Source organism: Quercus lobata, chromosome 5, assembly GCF_001633185.2.
Source record: "Quercus lobata isolate SW786 chromosome 5, ValleyOak3.0 Primary Assembly, whole genome shotgun sequence".
Taxonomy (NCBI): domain Eukaryota; kingdom Viridiplantae; phylum Streptophyta; class Magnoliopsida; order Fagales; family Fagaceae; genus Quercus; species Quercus lobata.
In genome coordinates, this window is record NC_044908.1 from 4,555,483 (window position 1) to 4,574,010 (window position 18,528).

General features: G+C 33.3%; 1 pseudogene; it reads right to left on the reverse strand.

The window, feature by feature from the left end:
• Window positions 1-3,604: 3,604 nt before the first annotated feature.
• On the reverse strand, window positions 3,605-15,816 carry LOC115989823 (annotated as a pseudogene).
• Window positions 15,817-18,528: the final 2,712 nt, after the last annotated feature.

Below are 18,528 nucleotides of genomic sequence, written 5' to 3' on the forward strand. Positions count from 1 at the left end.
GAAAGAAGTGTTAATAATCATCAATAAGCAAGTTGCTTGGTTCACGTTTGTTGTGCTTTTGTGTGGACTTGCAAGCTTATACAACTAAAATTCAAGTGCTGTTGGTGCCGCTTCCCATAAGATATAGATAGGGACCAGTCAGCTTGGTTGATGAGAATTTGATGCCCATCAATTTTAATTTGTCATTGTGGCCTAGAACTAGAACTAGAAGCATGGTGCCACCGCTTTTTAGAGAAACACTTCTCTGGAAAAGAAAGCCACTCGGCCCAAGCATGCTTTTGTTGTAAATGTATGTTAAAAGAACATTAGTGCATAACTAAGTGAAATAATCATGTCACCTCTGCTCAGCTTTAATGGTTACAGCACTAGTAATATGAGTAATTAGGCAATAAGGGTTGTCCATTACTAAAAGCAAAACATCCGGCACTATAACTAAGCTCCAAGAGCAACCGCATTAGTTCTTGCAAACTTTCAGTTAATTTTGCACAAAAAAAACTATTTTTTATATTTTAGACATCCATTTTTATAAATTCATGCAAACTTTCAGTTAATTTTGCACAAAAAAAACTATTTTTTATATTTTAGACATCCATTTTTATAAATTCACATCAGTCTATCTATTATATACATTTATTCAATAAAATATTTATTCTTTTACAATTTTTTATTATTTCCTCACTCACTACTCCTCTCTCTCACATACCCAATACTATCAAAAAATACTAAAATATTAAATGTACAAGTTATAGTAACAGTGCATATATACATGGATATTATAGTACTTGTGCATTTATGCACAATTTTACATCCATTGATGTGAGTTTTTTTTTTGCTCAAAATGTGTAAAATTGACTACTTTTTATATTTTGCAAAATTTTACATGAACTGATGCAGTTGCTCGAATATTAGTCCATCGCCATCAGTGATGAGCGGCTGCAATACAACAACAGGTAACATCACAGGTCTATTTTTAAAGGATTTTGCTAATGTGTGCCCCTAACCAGACCCATTTTTAAATTATTCCACATTTTTCGTGGGAGTAGGAGTTTGTTTGTATTGCAGAGATAATCATTCAGCAGCAATAATATCAAAGGCAAATGTACTATGATTGTAGAGTGAAGCAGAGAAATGTAGACTTTTAGCTTACTCATGAGTCATGCAGGTGGGACATGGGTTCACTAAATTATGTCTCCCAACAGTCGAAATACTGGTGATAACATGCCACACCAACACTTAACATGAGTCTAGTTAGCAAATTCACACTATTCTCACATGGATAGCAAAAATTTGTAACCAAATTAACAACTTCACCAACATCTAACATCCCTTTTTTTTTTGCTAGGTAATTGTTTATTGCGGGGGCTCGAACCCCCGAGCTAGCGGTTTCATGGTAAACTGGGTACCACTTGGGCCACAAGGCCCGGCGGTAACATCTAACATCCCTAATCCATATTCTCTTCTCACCTCTCTACTCTCAGCCATCCAGTACTCCACCCATCTGACTCAAGGACTTCACATTTGATCTCACCCACAAGAATCGCACTTTCAATTGATGATGACGAACAATAAATCTAACAATACAAATATTTTTTGCAATTTTTAAAATGATATATTATAATTAATATTAATTAAAGTAATGTTAGTAATGAAATCATATAGAAATGATATTACTTTAATCACATCATACCACTTCAGTTATGAATAATAATCTTTCCTCAAAAAAAAAAAAAAAAAACTTATGAATAATAATTACGTTTAACGGTAGTGGCATCTATGACACACATAAAAGAAAAATGATCGGAAGTTGGAAAAGGGACGGAAAAATGGCGTAAAATCCTCGTGATAGCGGAAAGAAAGATGAGCTTATCATGGGATGCCGAATCCTGATGAACATCTATAATGGAAAGAATGAAAATGAGAAAGGAAGTCTATAGTAAGATGCTCAAGAAGGGATAACAAAAACAAAGCACGAGACTCTGTGATGGAGTTATAGTAAGAGAGTGGGTGCAAAACAAAAGTCATCACCATGTTCAAGAATCTAGGATCTTTAGCAAAGGGCTTAAATTGGGTAAACTGACGATCACCCCAATCAGAAGGGCGCTCGAAGAAAGCAGACATGAGCTCATCCTTAGACACAGTCCTCAGACACTCACAACTAGGGTAGTTAGGAAACTCTACTCTAGGAATCCAAAGCACATCCGCAACAAGTTGCGGTGTGACAGGAAAGCGCGTACCTCAGTGGCAGAGCCAGGAATTTATATTTGGGAGGGCCAAACATAAAATTAGACAATTAATTATTTCTGTGTATATATTAATTATATCCATACTAATAGTAATGTACATACAATTTAATAATCAAAACCCAAAAGTGTATTATTTCTGAATTACCAACTCCTAAACTTGTCCATGAATCTAGATTTTTCAAATTAAATTATCAGCCATTAAATATAATGACTAAAATTTAAAAAAATACTAATAATTTAAAGATTTTTAAATAAAAAACAAACAATCATTCAAATTTCAATAAAAAAAAAAAAATAGCTATAACTACAATCAAATACATGTTATATTATTTTATATATAAATAAAAGGATAAAAATAATATATTTTAATCATGTACATTTATGATGTTATGATACATTGATTATTTTAATATTTTAAGAACAAATAAAAATATGAGAAAGTGAGAGTAGCCTACACAGCTACACAACTGCTTTTGCAGGAAGTATTTTAATCACACACATGGTTATGTAGTGGAGTAAAATTATTTAAGTGCTACCTCTACAATATTTTACAATAATTTCACAACAAATCTTAAGTGGTAAGTTATTATTAGTTTTAATTTTAATCCACAACTAAATAACTTTTTTGCGCACATGTAACAGCCTATAATAACTTACCACTTAAGATTTATTATAAAAATATTGTGAATATAACATTTCTTTATTAAAATAACTCTACTATATATGTACTAATTTTTTCAAATATTTTGGAGGGGCCAAGGCCCCCTTGGGTCCCAACGTGGCTCCGCCACTGGCGTACCTCGAACACGAGTGAAGAAGTGAGGTACAGAACGGTCAATTCCATGCATATTGGAGTAAAACTCCTGTATAAGCACAGAATGACTGGTGACCGGGATGTCACACGGCAAAACTAATCTGCTAACAATACCAGAGACAAGCAAACTAGACAAAAAAAAAAATATATCACGACAAAATGGAAGAACAATAAAGTCAGGTGCACATATCATGCAGAAATGTTCGTATACAGAACTCTTTCTTTTAAGAATTACACAAAACTTCAAAGCTTCAAAGTGCCACATTCTATTCTACGTTTACTTCACAACTTCAGATGTATGATTCTGGAAGTATCTCATCTCAGTGAAAATTCAGCTTTTTTAAAGTTTGTGAATCAAGGTTATTTTTCTGAACTAAAAATTCCTAATGTATTTTAGCCATCTCAATTCAAGGGGTTTCCATACAATGAAATTCAAGGTGGAATAGCTTCTAAAGTGTCATTCCAAACACTGATGGTTTTCTTCCAATGGATTAGTATGAATCACAATATTGGTGCAGCCAAAAGTCACAAAAGATTCCAGGGCTGAGTTATATAATATCTGTCTAAGAACATAAACGAGGAAAAACAATTCACAAGTAATTTATAATTTTTTTCTAAGTGAAGGCTAAGCCTAAACATTCATTGTATTTGAGTTCAAATATCACTGGGAGAACAGGGCCAGCTTAGTCATGAAGCTCTTAATAAGGGGGTACTTGGCAATAATTCAAACTTTCAAGACATAGCAAATTCATGGTAAGAAGAATTATTTAAAACTAAAGGTAAAAGTAAAAGAAAGAAGCCTTAAGAAGTTATAATAGTTACCTCCAACCACTGGTAGGATGTAGTTAATTCATAAGTTGCAAAGCCACCATCAGTATTCTGCAGTGATCTAAGAACATCCATTAGAATGTTTATAACTCACCAGCTACTGAATTGCAAAACTAATCTGCTAGCAATACCAGAGACAAGCAAACTAAACAAAAAAAAATATCACAACAAAATGGAAGAACAATAAAGTCAGGTGCACATATCATGCAGAAATGTTCGTATACAGAACTCTTTCTTTTAAGAATTACATAAAACTTCAAAGCTTCAAAGTGCCACATTCTATTCTACGTTTACTTCACAACTTCAGATGTATTATTCTGGAAAGAGTAATAAAACATTAAAAAAAAAAAAAAACCCAACATGCTTATAACCAAATTTAATACTCTGCACATCATCTAATCCAATCAACCAAGACTTTTTAAAGCATTCATGACGTTAAGATATGTGTAAGAAAAACTATAGAGTAGACAAACTACATCCTTTGTTGGAGGAATTTCTTTTCCTCTTCCACTATTATCTTCTGAAGATATCTATCCGAATAAAAAAGAGCATATGAGAATTATGAACTTCAGAGTAATGTCTACATTTTTCAGAGAAAATCAGACAATAAACGTTCAGGTTAATATTTTCATCATTTGTGAATCAATGATAAATCCTTGGATGTTCAGAGTTCAGTACTGCCAACACTTACATTCTTTAAATACTTAAATAGTTAAGCAAGCCCAAGCTGAAGGCACAATTAGCTGCCATCAGGGAGGGAAATTTACATATTATAAATTACTCTAGTCACTTCTACCCAGATGAACAAAGCCTTGAGTTAAACAAGTCAATTACAAGAATCATGAGAGTAAACTATTATGTCTTTTTTCAATCTGTTAACATTTTTTTTTTTTTTTAAAACTTGCTATGTCAGATTCCAACTTTGAGCTTCTAAAAATGCAACATATCTAACAATTACCTGTAAGGAAAGGAGAACATTTACAGCATCATATAACTGCTTCACATCTAACGACTTCCCAACTGTTTCTGATGGGAATGTTTATAGTAATAAAACAGCCTGCACAAAGAAATAGATATCACAAATTTTTTCCATTATATAGTATGGAACTGTTTGTTCTAACTTGACCTTCAATCCTTCTGCAGTGCAATCAGAAATAGGCCATCCATGATCTGCAGTTGAGAATGGCCAAGCACCTTTTGAAATGTGACAATACCAAAAATTTAGATCTCCAGGACAATCTTCTAAGACCTTCAAAGCAAACCACAATTGGTCATGAACATATGAAAAGAATAATTTTAAGATATAATAATAAAAAAATTCTGCAAAGGAGAACCTGCGAATCCTTTATGTAGTCATGTGCTTTTCTTAAAGTTGCTCCATATTCTTCAGCAATGTTAGTTGATATAATCGCTTGAATAGCAAAAGAAGTATCCCATGATTGACTCCCATTATAACCATACATCAAAATTAATACAAACACACAATGTACAATTCTCAATATTTGAGGTAGTGAAACACAATCATGGGCTCTATATACTTCGTTGAACAATTCAAAAAAATAGTAAGGGCTTCCCCCCACAGGGAGGGGGGGGGGGGGGGGGGGAATACTGAGAGAGAGAGAGAGAGAGAGAGATGCTTGTTAAGTCAGTTCAAAACTGTTAAACAGTAAATGTCTGAACCTGCATTTTCATGCCATCTTCAGCAATCCACAAATAATCAAAGATTCTTGGAAGATGTAATTTGAATGCCTCTGAGTTTGGATCCTCCACCCAACAACAAAGCATATTCAACACCTGCATCATCCACAAAATACAAGGCCAATAGCTCAATGGAACTACCAACAAGTACAGTGAGTGCCTTTGAGTGAAGGTGTAGAGCTAAAGAAGCTAATTAATCTAACTCTTCAATTGATATTATGCTTGAATGACTATCAACCATTTTTCCTCATAGCTTCAAATTAAAATTTTACAGTGTCAAACTTTGCTCTCTAGTTCTCTCTCACATCTTAAAAAAAATTACCTTATTGACAGGCCCTATGCATATATACCGAGTATTTTCATCTTCATAGTGGATATGCTGCATTACAGTTTGTAGAGCCTTCTCCCTCAATATTTTTGCAGGCCAACGCATAAAAACAGGTTCATAGGCATAGTATAGAGATCCCCAGAGGATATCCTGAACCAGTGGATGGGGTTAGTATAGATCTTCCTAACAATATTTGTAAAGCAACCCATGTATGCATCAACAGAGACAGTGAAACATGACAGAAGTTGCATATTAAATCTTATTTTGAACCAGATGTTCTATCGCATATTAACGTATCTAGGAACCCAAATTAGCTCATTGTCTAATTCAGTTGTTTTTTTCCGACCAATTCAGAGGGTATGTTAGTAAAACTTAAGAACAATAGTCATATAGTTAGCTTACATTCACATAGCCCCAAAAAATAAGTTAGCTTATATTCAATAGACAACAAACCTAAGATGTGATTTTTTTTTTAAATTAAAAATAAAAATAAAACCTTGATGGTATTGGAAAGTGCTAAAAAGCTAGCAAACTGTAGTAAGCAATAATAATACTCTGGGCACCATAGGGTTTTGATACATATCTGTAATTGATGTGACATTTTTTGTTTATGAACTCCACATTTTTTGATACTATGGATAATGGTTTTGAATAGGAAATCATGATACAATTTGGGTTTGGGACAGAAATGGGTTTGATGTTGACCCTCTGGGAGCCTGACCAAACTCTGCCGTATTGATTAATATCTTATTACAATTCTAAATCTTGACGCAATCATTATTACTTAGACAATATCAATTAATCCGTTACAGCAGCTATTTTGAAGTATCCTTGAAACCTAGTATTTGAATTATTTTTCTGTGCAACAGCAAGAGCTTGAAAAAAGAATAAAAAATATTATAGTGTGGAAGGCTAAAATTTAAATGTAGAAAACTTAAAGGAGAAGAAAAGGTATAATTTTTACCTACCTTTGCACAAAGATTGCGAGCCTCATTCCAATCTATCTCATGATAGGGAACCATATAAAGCTCCTTTCTCAAAGATCGGATTGTGGACGTGATAGGACCGACAAATCTTTTCCCATATAAATAAGACATGGGCAAATACACCATTCGGCAATGACACCACATCCTTCCTATTAACAGAAAACATGGAAATTCAAAACCAAGAAACTGAGGACAAAGCCATTCTACTGCAATTAGCAACCCTCTTAGTTGACACTCATGAATCAAAGTTCTTCCTCACAAATTTTAACAGAGAATATGCAGATTGAACAAATTTTAAGTGATATATATTTAGTTTGGCCCCTGAAAAAATTTATGACTCCGGATATATTTGAATTAGTTTGGCTTGATAACACATGGGTAAAACTAAACGTGTTAGGTCATAATGTGTTTAGTACAAATGGACACTGCAAAATGTTCTCTCTTGAAATAGTGATTATAATGGATAAGATGAAAGTGCAATGTATATATTTGTTTCCTGGAGAAAAGATTTTTGTTTAGAAGGTTTTTGGACAAAATATTTGAAAGTGTAACGTACAAAAGACTATGGCGTCTATATGTTAGAGTTTGTCATTTTCCCATATATTTACTATTTTTAACCATTCAAATTTAAGTAAAAAATTGATTCTCCAAAAAAAAAAAAAAAAAAAAATTGAGTAAAAAATAATTAATCTTATATGATCATATATGCCTAATTCAGACCAATTATTTTCTACGTAGATAGATATCTTTACATAGGTTTCTAAAAAAAAGATAACTTTACTTATTGTCGGTTATTGTTGACTTAATTTGTAAAGTTTTTTGTCGTCAAATAAGAGATCTAGAGTGTGTGTGTATATATATATATATATATATATATATATATATATATAGGGCTGGGTGCAAGTTACACCTGGTATAACTCTAAGCAATGTTACACCACCCAATAACTTGTTATTGAATTAATATTTGAAAATCCAATCGTTGAATTACATGTTCTATATGTTCTTAACATACATGCCAATTTTCATATCAATCGGATGTTATATACCATTGATTTATAAACTTGTCTTTTATGTATTATTTTAAACTACAAAAATTTTAAATTAATCTTTGATCATGGCTATTAATCTTTGATCATCTTGAAATTTTGTAAGCATGAAGAATATACAAAGATAATGTAATCCAACGGTGGATTTGTCAATATTCGCATCCAATTAAAAAATATTGAGTGGTGTAACATCACTTAGAGTTATACCAGATGTAACTTGAACTCAACCCATATATTGATATTTTATTCATATATCATTTTTTTGTTTGTACGTCTTTGTTAAAAGTTAAAACGCTGATAGTTTAGCATGAAATTAAAAAATTAAAAGAAAAAAGAAAAAAAAAGGATATTTTGCTTTAGCGTATGATAGGCACAAATTTAAAGTTTTGGATCAAGTGGAAAGCAATAATAAATAAAGAAAGAGAAAATGCTAGTATTAATTAGGTAATAAAGTAGAAAGCAATAACATTTAATAATGTTTTTTTTAACCGTTAAATCTCTTAGAAATCTATGGTATAAAAAATGTGTAATTTTACAAGAGTTTCACCAGGTCTAACTTTACAAGAGTTACACCAGGTCTAACTTTACAAAAGTTACACCAGGTGTAACTTGAACCCATCTTATATATATATATATATATAGTTATCATCTATTCGGACCAAATTTAACTATCAACAGATGACTGAACTTTATTTATTTATTGAACAATGCCAGAAATACAAACTATTTTACAAAAAATTTTACAAGCTGCTAATGTGGTGAGTGATTATTGGTAAATAAAAAAATGATATTAATGGTGGGTCTAGATGAAAACCAATAAGAGGTTAGTCACATCAACATTTTGTAAAAATGTTGTAAAATAGTTTGTGGCTATAACATTACTCTTATTTATTTTTAAGGTAGACCAAATCTTTTTTAAGTTTAAGGAATGTTTAGAAATAAAAATATTAATTTTTAAAATTTAGGAATGGAAAATGAATTTTTGGTAAGTTTTAGGAATGGAAACAATATTTTTTTACTTCTTATCTTTTTTAAAATTTTCAACTGATTAATTTGTCAAATAAAAAGATGGATAAACTACATAATTAGTCCCTATCTTTTACACCAAATGTCAATTTGGTCCCTAACATTTTAGTGTCATATCAATTTGGTCCATTTCGTTATCCTTTGGATGGAAAAATCAGACGTGTCAAATGGAATAATAAAAAATTGGTTTTCCCTACACATCAATGCCGAAGTGTACAACCATGACAAATTAAAAACCCCAAATTTCTATTCACCTGTGTGTTTAAAAAAATACAGTGTTTAACCTAAATTACAAGTCTATCTAGTATTTTAGAACTTAGAAAACAAAACATGGCACCAAGCAAAGCTACTCCTACTCTGTATGGAGGGCTAAATAGTTGTGCTACTTGGGAATCATATCAGCATTGTGGACTAGATCCCCAAGATCTCAAACTTTATATGCGTTTTTAGAAGGCAGTGTCACGATCTGAGTAGGACATTGAGGCTCTTGAAGCCTTTGTTCAAAGATTTAGAAGAGATCAATGTCAAAATCTTCGAAGAGACTGTTAAGGCTCTCATTTTTTTCAAGGAAGCTTTGGACAAAGCCAAAGATTTGCTTCTATTTGGAAGCCTAGGCAGCAAGCTTTACATGGTCACAACCAGTTTCTTCTTTTTCCTGAAAAAAATGTTTTGTTTTTTCAATTCTCTAAGATTTGATTGTGAAACTCTGCCTCTAGATTTAATGGTTTTATGTGGTTACAGATACAGAAGAGAGAACAAATAAATGATAGATTTAAGAAAGTTACAATTTATTTTTAAAAGAACGTCAACTGATATTTCCTATGTCAAATTTGACATCTTAGATGAAGTTAAGCCTATTGAAGAAGTGGAAATTTTAGATTTTAAAATTTTCCCTGAACTTTAAAACTCACGTGGGAATAGAAACTTTTTTTTTTTAATATAAAAAATTTGACGTGGCTGTATAGTTGATGGCTATATAATTGGCAGTTGATGTGGCAAGAAAAATTAATTTTTATTATTTAGTTTGACACATCAAAAATTTTCATCCAACGGATAATGACAGATATTAAATTGATACAATACTGAAAGGTTAGGAACCAAATTGACACAATTGAAAGTTTAGGGACCAAATTGACATTTGGTATAAAGGAAAGGGACCAATTATGTAATTTACCCTTAAAAGATTGAGTTTAAAGAAACCATCTACATTTTTAGTTCCCCACTCAATTATGTATTTATGTTTTTCTCATTGCAAATGTTAATACTTGATTTTTTTTTTTTATAGTTCTTTTATAATTTTGTTTACAACATAATATTTCTATTGAATTAAAAATGCCACCTAATAGAGTTTTGAAAAAAGTGTTGGATATATACGTGTGAACGGAAGTCTTCTTTGAAGAAAAATTCTATGTGTTATCTCCTCAATAAATAATATCAGAGCACATAATGGTGTGCAGTAAGATTAATCGCTTTAGAGGTGTGCTATGCAAGTTGAGTTGGGATGCTTTCATGTACCATATTTGGATTCGAAGAAATGTTAAGGCAATGCTGATCATACTAAGTCTTAAGGAGGGTTAATACAAGCTATGAAATGGATAGTTAGAACTCGATCATGGTTAAAATGAGCATTTTGAAACTTAATCCTTAACAAAATCCTTTGTTAAAAGTGGGGAATCAAATTCCCCTGAGTATTTTGATGGAGTAACTAATTAGTTTTGTAATTCATAGTGTATTTGGAGGTGTTTCCAAGTCTTAAAATTTCTTCTCTTATTATTATTGCTGTTGTTGTTTTGATAATTTGATAGTTACAACGCAAGAGGAGAGATTTGAACCTTAGATGTTATGTAAACACTAGAAGGTACAAACCAATTGAGTTACATGGCTCTTGAAAAGTCTTAAAATTTCTTTAATTTACTAAAAAATGGTTTCTTTAATGAATTTTCTCTAATTTATCTACTATAAAAAAAATAAAAACAAAAACAACAACAACAACAACAATGTGGATGAATCTTTATTGCCTATCTCTTTCACATTCTGAATATCATTATGGATTTTAGTATGAGATAGAAATAAGAATGACAATATATCCATCAATTTTGAGATGTGATATAGAAATAAGAATGACAACGAGTCGGGTATGATAAATTTAATCATTTAACCAAATACTTCTAACCATAGTTTTAAAAATCGGATTGGACTAGTCGATTGAACCAGTTCAACCGGAAATAGGGAGCTAATCTGGTCCAATTCTCTTAAAAAAACCAAAAATAATAGAAAAAGTATATTTAACCGGAATAACCGAAAACTAGTACGATTGAACCGATTTTGCAGATATTGTGAAGATGCTCTGTAATGGAGTAATTTTGCAGCAAAATGTCAACTTTTTTTTTCCTTTAGATCTGGAACTTAGGGCGGCAATGAAGGGAGGGCAGCAAAATGTTGCTTCTTCTTTTTTTTCTAGATTTGGAACTTAATAGTGCTTTGGGAAATTTTTTTACACTATGTTTCAGTTTCAAGATGCGGTGTTTTAGTTTTTTAGAGAGAAAGAGTACGCTAGGAAGAGAAACCGAGAGAGCCAGAGAGGTGGAGACGTTAGGTTGCTCGTTTTTGAGATATATATATATATATATATATATATATATTTTTTTTTTTTTATTTGACTATTTGATTTGTGGGGTAGTAAACCTCCAGTTACATCCTTCATCACTTTAATTTGGCTAATGCCAAATATTTAATTTGGCTAATGCCAAATATTTAATTTGGCACATATTAAACCAATCTGATTGGTCAAATAAAATTGAAAGGAAAATTTTAATAAATACCCTCCTTTTAGTCTTCCTTAACTTAGGACTAAATAACTAAATATTCTGTAAAGTTGTGTGTTACAACTATGTTTATGTTGGCTTTAATTCTGTGTTAAATTTGATTGTAATTCTGTTCAATCATTTCCTTGTATTTTTGTGGGATTTTATGCAAGGGCTGTGTGTGAGAAATTGGTGAAGAATCTATGAAGAAGTGGATTTCGTGACTTGCTCGCGACTGACTCGCAACTGTTGACCAGCGAAACAAGGTACATGAGAAGCACATGCTAGAATTTGAAGAATCCATGACATGCTAGATTTTGCGAGTGACTCGCGACTCAGGCCAAGTCGCGAGTGACTTGCAAAACTCACTTCTTGTTGCTTTTTGAGTGTGACTTTTCCCATTCTTTACCAACACTATATATACCCTCATTACCCACGAAATGTAAGGAGTATTTACAAGAAACTTTTGAGAGAGAAGCCCTAGCCAAACACTTGAGAGTAAGAGATTGTTTTACCCACAATCCTCTACATCATTTCTCTAAAGTTTCCATTTACTCCCACCTCTCCATCTACATATCCTTGAGAGGTTCTTAACCCAAACACTTACCTCACCTATTCTGAGTGTTGAGAGAAGTTTTGGTGCCTTTGGGAAGCATTGGAAGAAGCCATTGAGTGGTGGATACAATCGGGTGGAATTGCAGGATTCGGATAACTAGTGAAGAGAAGATTTCGAGAAGTACATTGGTAGCAAGAGCTTGGAGGGCTCAAGTACATTGGGTAGATTAGGCTTGGAGGGTCTTTTTGATATTAGTGTACTCCAACTTATTCACTAGTGGATCGATTTTGGCTTGAAGGGCCATGGAGATGTTTTTCGTCGAGTACTTCAGTTTCCTCTTCGATAATATGTCTTGGAGTTATCTTTGTGTTTGCATCTCTCTTCCCTACTCTTTAAACTTTGCATTTATTGCTTATTGTACTTGCTTATGACTTAGAGTAGTGTTCTGGTTTATTGTGCTTGTTTTATTCTTGTTCTGCACTTAAATAAGTTAGAGTAAAAGCAATTAAGCCGTAATTTAAAATTTTGGGGTCTAAAAAAAATAAAAACTTATCAAAAAAATATGGGAGAGAATCAAGAATTGGTGATAGAGAATTTAATAAATGAGTTTGGTTTACCTCCAATACTTTTTTAACTGGAATTTTCTTTAGTTTTAATGAGAAACTGCCACATCATCCACTATCTAAATAAAAGAGGGAGATTAAAATCCACTACCACTTGCCATTGTATATTTAAAATAAAAGGACATTTTCAGTTAAAAAAGTACAAGAAGTAAGCTAAAACCCTTAATAAATTATATTGAGACCTTTTCTTTTGGAGTGCATATCATGGTGGAGTCAATGGAGTATATGTGATACTCTAATTTGATTGATTGTGTGATGTGTGCAAGTGTGTGATAAGTCCCACATCGGGTATTTACTGGGTAGATCTGGGTTTTTATTAACAAATACAAGGAGTCTCAATTGTAAATATTCATTTTAAGGTATAGCACAGATGTGGCTAGCGCTTTTCCTTGGATTGTTACATATGGTATCAAAGCCGGCCCGGTAATCCCGTGTAGGCTCACAGACAATACCCCACAAAGTGGGCCCTAACGAGGATGTTAGGGATTTAAGTGAGGGAGATTGCGATACCCCAATTTGATTGATTGTGTGATGTGTGTGGGTGTGTGATGAGTCCCGCATCGGGTATTTACTTGGTAGATTTGGGCTTTATTAACAACTACAAAAAGTCTCAATTATGACTAGTCATTTTGAGGTATAGCACAGATGTGGCTAGTGCTTTTCCTTGGGTCATTACAGTATATGTGTGTATTTATGGTGTAATAAAGTAGGGCAAGCTAGTTTTTGACTGTTGGATAGCTGACCACCTTTCATAATTACACATTGCCTCTTTTCTTTTCTTTTTTCTTTTTTGGAATTTGGTACATTCATCTTTATTAAAGGAAAAACCAAAAATCCTATTGATTTTTGGGAAAGATTTATTAAATCCATTTATTCACTTTTTTTTTTTAATTCTTATGATATTACCAAATGAACATTAAACTTTCTTTATTTAAAACATTTAGTTTTGGGTATAATGAAATTATGAACCTATTTTTGGTTTTATTGGAGGATTATTGTTTATTATTATCTCAATGGTTTAAGAATAATTACTTTATAAAGTTAATATTTAGTTATAATTTTTATTTTTTTAATATTCTTAATAATATGTGAAAAATTACATAAAATTATTTATATATTTTTTTAACTAAAAATAATTAGTTTTAAACTTATTATGTATTTATTTAAATAATTTAAAAATTATTAATTAAATATTAATGGCATCACTAGTTCGACCATCGATCTGACCACAGTCGGACCATAAAATCGGGAACCACTCTTTTTTCCGGCTTTTTAACCAGTTTGGTTTTTAAAACCATGCTTCTAACACTCCCCCTCACGATAGAATTTTTTTTTTTTTTTTTTTTTTTTTTTTTTTTTTTTTTTTATTGCACCTGATATTTTAAATGTTTGATAACTTTTTTTATTTAAAAGGATAAACTATATAATTGGTCCTTATCCTTTACACCATATGTCAATTTGGTCTCAAACATTTCAATTGTGTCAATTTGGTCCCTGACCTTTTAATGTCATGTCAATTTGGTTCCTACCATTATCTGTTTGTTGAAAATATCTGACATGTCTAACGGATTAATAAAAATGTTTTTTTTTTTTTTTTGCGCCACTAACTGCCATCTGTATAGCGAATTCATACTAAAATTAAAAAGAAAAGAAAGAAAAGAAAAAACAATTATTACCCTATTGAAAAGAAAAAATAAAATTTTGATAACTTTATTTAATGGTAATTTTTGGAACTTTTATCTTTTTATTTAAGAGACAAACAATTAATGATACTCCCTTAAAAAGCACCCCATATTTTAAATTTTTGATAACTTTTTTTTTTTAATTTAAAATTAGAAATTTTTCGATAACTTTGTTTAAGGATAATGTAAGGTTGAATTTAATCAACCATTTTGTTAGCTTTATTCCGTACCAATTTGCTTGTAATTCAGCATTTAGAAATCCTGTATTTAGGTGGGAATCATGTAAGAGTAGTGTGTGAGAGAGTGTGAAGAAAAAGCTTAAGAGTATGCACTCAGCAGGGTCTAAAACTGGATCTCACGATTGGTTCGCGATTGGCAAGTCGCCGCACACGTGTGAAGCATGCAGAGGAGCTGAAGAGTCACGCCAACTGGAGCACTACAAGACAAAATTTCTAGTATGGGCAGGCCGTTAGCTCGCTACTCAGACTCGCGACTCAGTCAAGTCATGAGGCTAAGTCGCCAGATCACTCTGTTTGGGAAAAACTGACCTTTCGCATTCCAAACAAACACCAGAATAAATACCCCTAATACCCACGTATTGTAGAGAGCTTCCAGAAAGAATTTTGAGAGAAAAACCTTAGAGAAAAACAAGATTAACTTATCCACAATCTTCATCCTTGTTTCTCCAAATTTCTTTACTCTCACCCTCTCTATTGTTATATCCTTGAGAGATACATTTAGCCAAATCCTTATCTCACCATACCCATATCTGTGAGAAGGCTTTTGGTGCTTGGGAATCAATAAGGAAGGGACCAATTGATATTGGTTGATGCTATGGAATATAGCAGAATTCGATAAGCTAGAGAAGACAAAGGTTCAACGTAACCTCGTTGGAGCAAGAAACTTGGAGGGCTTAGGTACACTGGGTAGATTAGACTTGGAGGGTCTTCTACTGTTCATGTATCCCAACTTCATTATCTAGTGGATTATTGACCGCTTGGAGGGCGGCGGAGAGGTTTTACGTCAAGGACTTCGGTTTCCTCTTCGATAACACATCGCTGTGTTGGCTTTGTGTTTGCATCTCTCTTCCCTTAATATTTGCCATTTAATTTCTGCTGTGGTTGTGATGTTATTTGGTTTAGATTGTTTTATCAATTCTGTTTTAGCTTATCATACCCATTATAAAATGTCTTGTAGACATTTGCTTGATTTTTAGGGATTTTGTGTTATACACTATTTGGGAGATATCTCTTGTATACCTGATTGGTATTTGCATCACTAGGTTGTTCTTGGAATGTTTTGAGCACACACTTACGTTGTGATATGTTAAAAAGTTTGTGATAAAACTCTACTGCGTTCTGTTGCTGTGTGTTATCTCATGACATGTTGTTTTTGAGATGGATTGTAGACTAAATATTTGATTTAACTTTTTGTCCTTGTCAATGCTTCTAATTTGTTACTAATTGTTGGGTTTCCATATTTTGTTCTATGTTTTGTGGTCTTTGCTACTATGGTTTTGCAAATGACTCCTACAAAGAAGAAGACCATTGCAAAGAAGGGTGACAAGAGGATGAAAATGGACAATACAAAGTTCAGGTCTACCAAACATTTTGAGAGATACACTTAGTTCTACTTGAAGGCACCCATCATCCAAAAAAGATTTGTGGATTTGGTTGACTTGAAGGACACTTTCATTCCTAGTTGTTTTCAGGATAGAGGTTGGGATAAGCTACTGAGTGATCTGCCTGGGGTATGTGAACCTCTGATTAGAGAATTCTATGCTAATGCTATTTTAAGAGAGGATGAGATCAACTCTTGGATACGAGGACATGAATTCAACATAGATCTGGATGATATTGATGAGGTGCAGGGTTTTGAGGAGTTGGACCATGATTTCACACACTATAAGGACAGGATGCTCTCCATAGAAACTGTCCAATCTCATATTGGTGGAGTTAAGAGAAGGGAGATGCCTCAACACTATTACTTTTCCAGCTGACATGAGATGTCTTACAATGATCATGATGTTCAACTTGTACACAGTGAAGAAGATAACCACCATTAATAATGCTAGAATCCATTTTCCTTATGGAGCTCAAGGAAAGAAATTACATTGATATAAGTGCTTATATCTTCTTTATTATTGCTAATGAGACAAGAACCACTTCATGGCCAAAGCTGATTTTTCCTAGTCTACTTATGAGGCTTTTTAGAGCAAAAGGTGTGGAAATTCCTCAAGACATCAGTCTCATGTCTACTCTCTCAACCATTAATACTCTAACCATTACACGGATAAGAGTTCGTCTTCCAGGTGATAAAGAGGAGGGTGCTCAAGAAGAAGTAGAACCAATGGTGATTGAGACAGAAGCTGAAGGACAACCATCAAGTTCAAGAGGCCGTGGCAAAAGGAGCAGAGCTTCATCATCCTCTGCAGTACCTCCAGATGCACTCCAGATCATCCTTGAAAGGATTGATGGACTCCAAGATGTCCAAAATGAGCAATCTGACAGGCTGGCTGCTATCCAAGAGCAGATGAACCTACTTTCAGCAAAGTTTGACAGTTTTACCACCCAGCAATAGCCCTTTGGCCATTCCGGTCAAAAAGGGGGAGAATTTTGGAGAAGAAGAATGGATAGCTCTTGAGGGGGAGCAAAGCCAAAAACTTATTTTATGCACTTAAGAACTTTAGTTTATGTTTTCTATGGTTTTTGTTGTTATGTTATGGATAATGTTTGCTCAGTACTATGTTAAACTCTTTGGTTAAATACTTGGTTCTTGTTTAAATCTTTTGAGATATTTTGGTTTATATAGATATAAGATAATATTCAGCTTGTGTTTTGTACCCATGCTTTGTAGCCTAGTACTTGTTATTAAATGTTATGCATTTTTCTTTAAGTACTTCACTCTTGTGCCCTATGTTGGATTTTATATCCTTAATACAATTACCTTATGTTGTTGTACTGGTTGAGTGTTGGACATGCAAATGATACTTTGCATTGAGCTTATTAGCTTGTATGTCTGGATGTTCATTCCTTGTGTGAATGAGCATTGTGGTTACTATTTATAGTGATTGTTCATTTTTGGTCAAGCCTTGCTATTGCTTGATCGCATTGTGCTTGCTCCATATGCATTACAAGTTTTCTGCATACAATGATCATATTGTGTTGTTGTTTTTCAGGAGATACTTGTTCTTATGGTTCAAGAGCTACACAGATTTTAAAATTAGGTGTGAGTGAGTTTTGTTCAACTATTCTCAACTCACATGTTAAGCCTAGAGTTTGTTTTAGGGTTTTGTCACAGAATAGCCAAAGCGGAAGATTGTAAAGTTAAATTTAATCAACAATTTTATTGGCTTTATTCCATGCCAATTTGCTTGTAATTCAGCATTTAAAAACCCTGTATTTAGGTGGGAGTCATGTAAGGGTAGTGTGTGAGAAAGTGTGAAGAAAAAGCTCAAGAGTGTGCACTCAGCAGGGCCGCGTGACTGGATCTAGCGACTGGCTCACGGCTGGCAAGCCGCCAAAAGAGACACACATGTGAAGCATGCAGATGAGCTGAAGAGTCACGCCAGTTGGAGCACTACAAGAGAAAACTTCCAGTCTAGCCAGGCTGTTAGCTTGTGACTCAGACTCGCGACTCAGTCAAGTCATGAGGTCAAGTCAAGAGTGTGCACTCAGCAGGGCCTCGCGATTGGCTCACGGCTGGCAAGTCGCCAAAAGAGGCACACGTGTGAAGCATGCAGATGAGTTGAAGAGTCACGCTAGTTGGAGCACTACAGGACAAAACTTCCAATCTGGCCAGGCCATTAGCTTGTGACTCAGACTCGCGACTCAGTTAAGTCACGAGGCCAAGTCACCAGATCACTCTGTTTGGGAAAAACTGACTTTTCGCA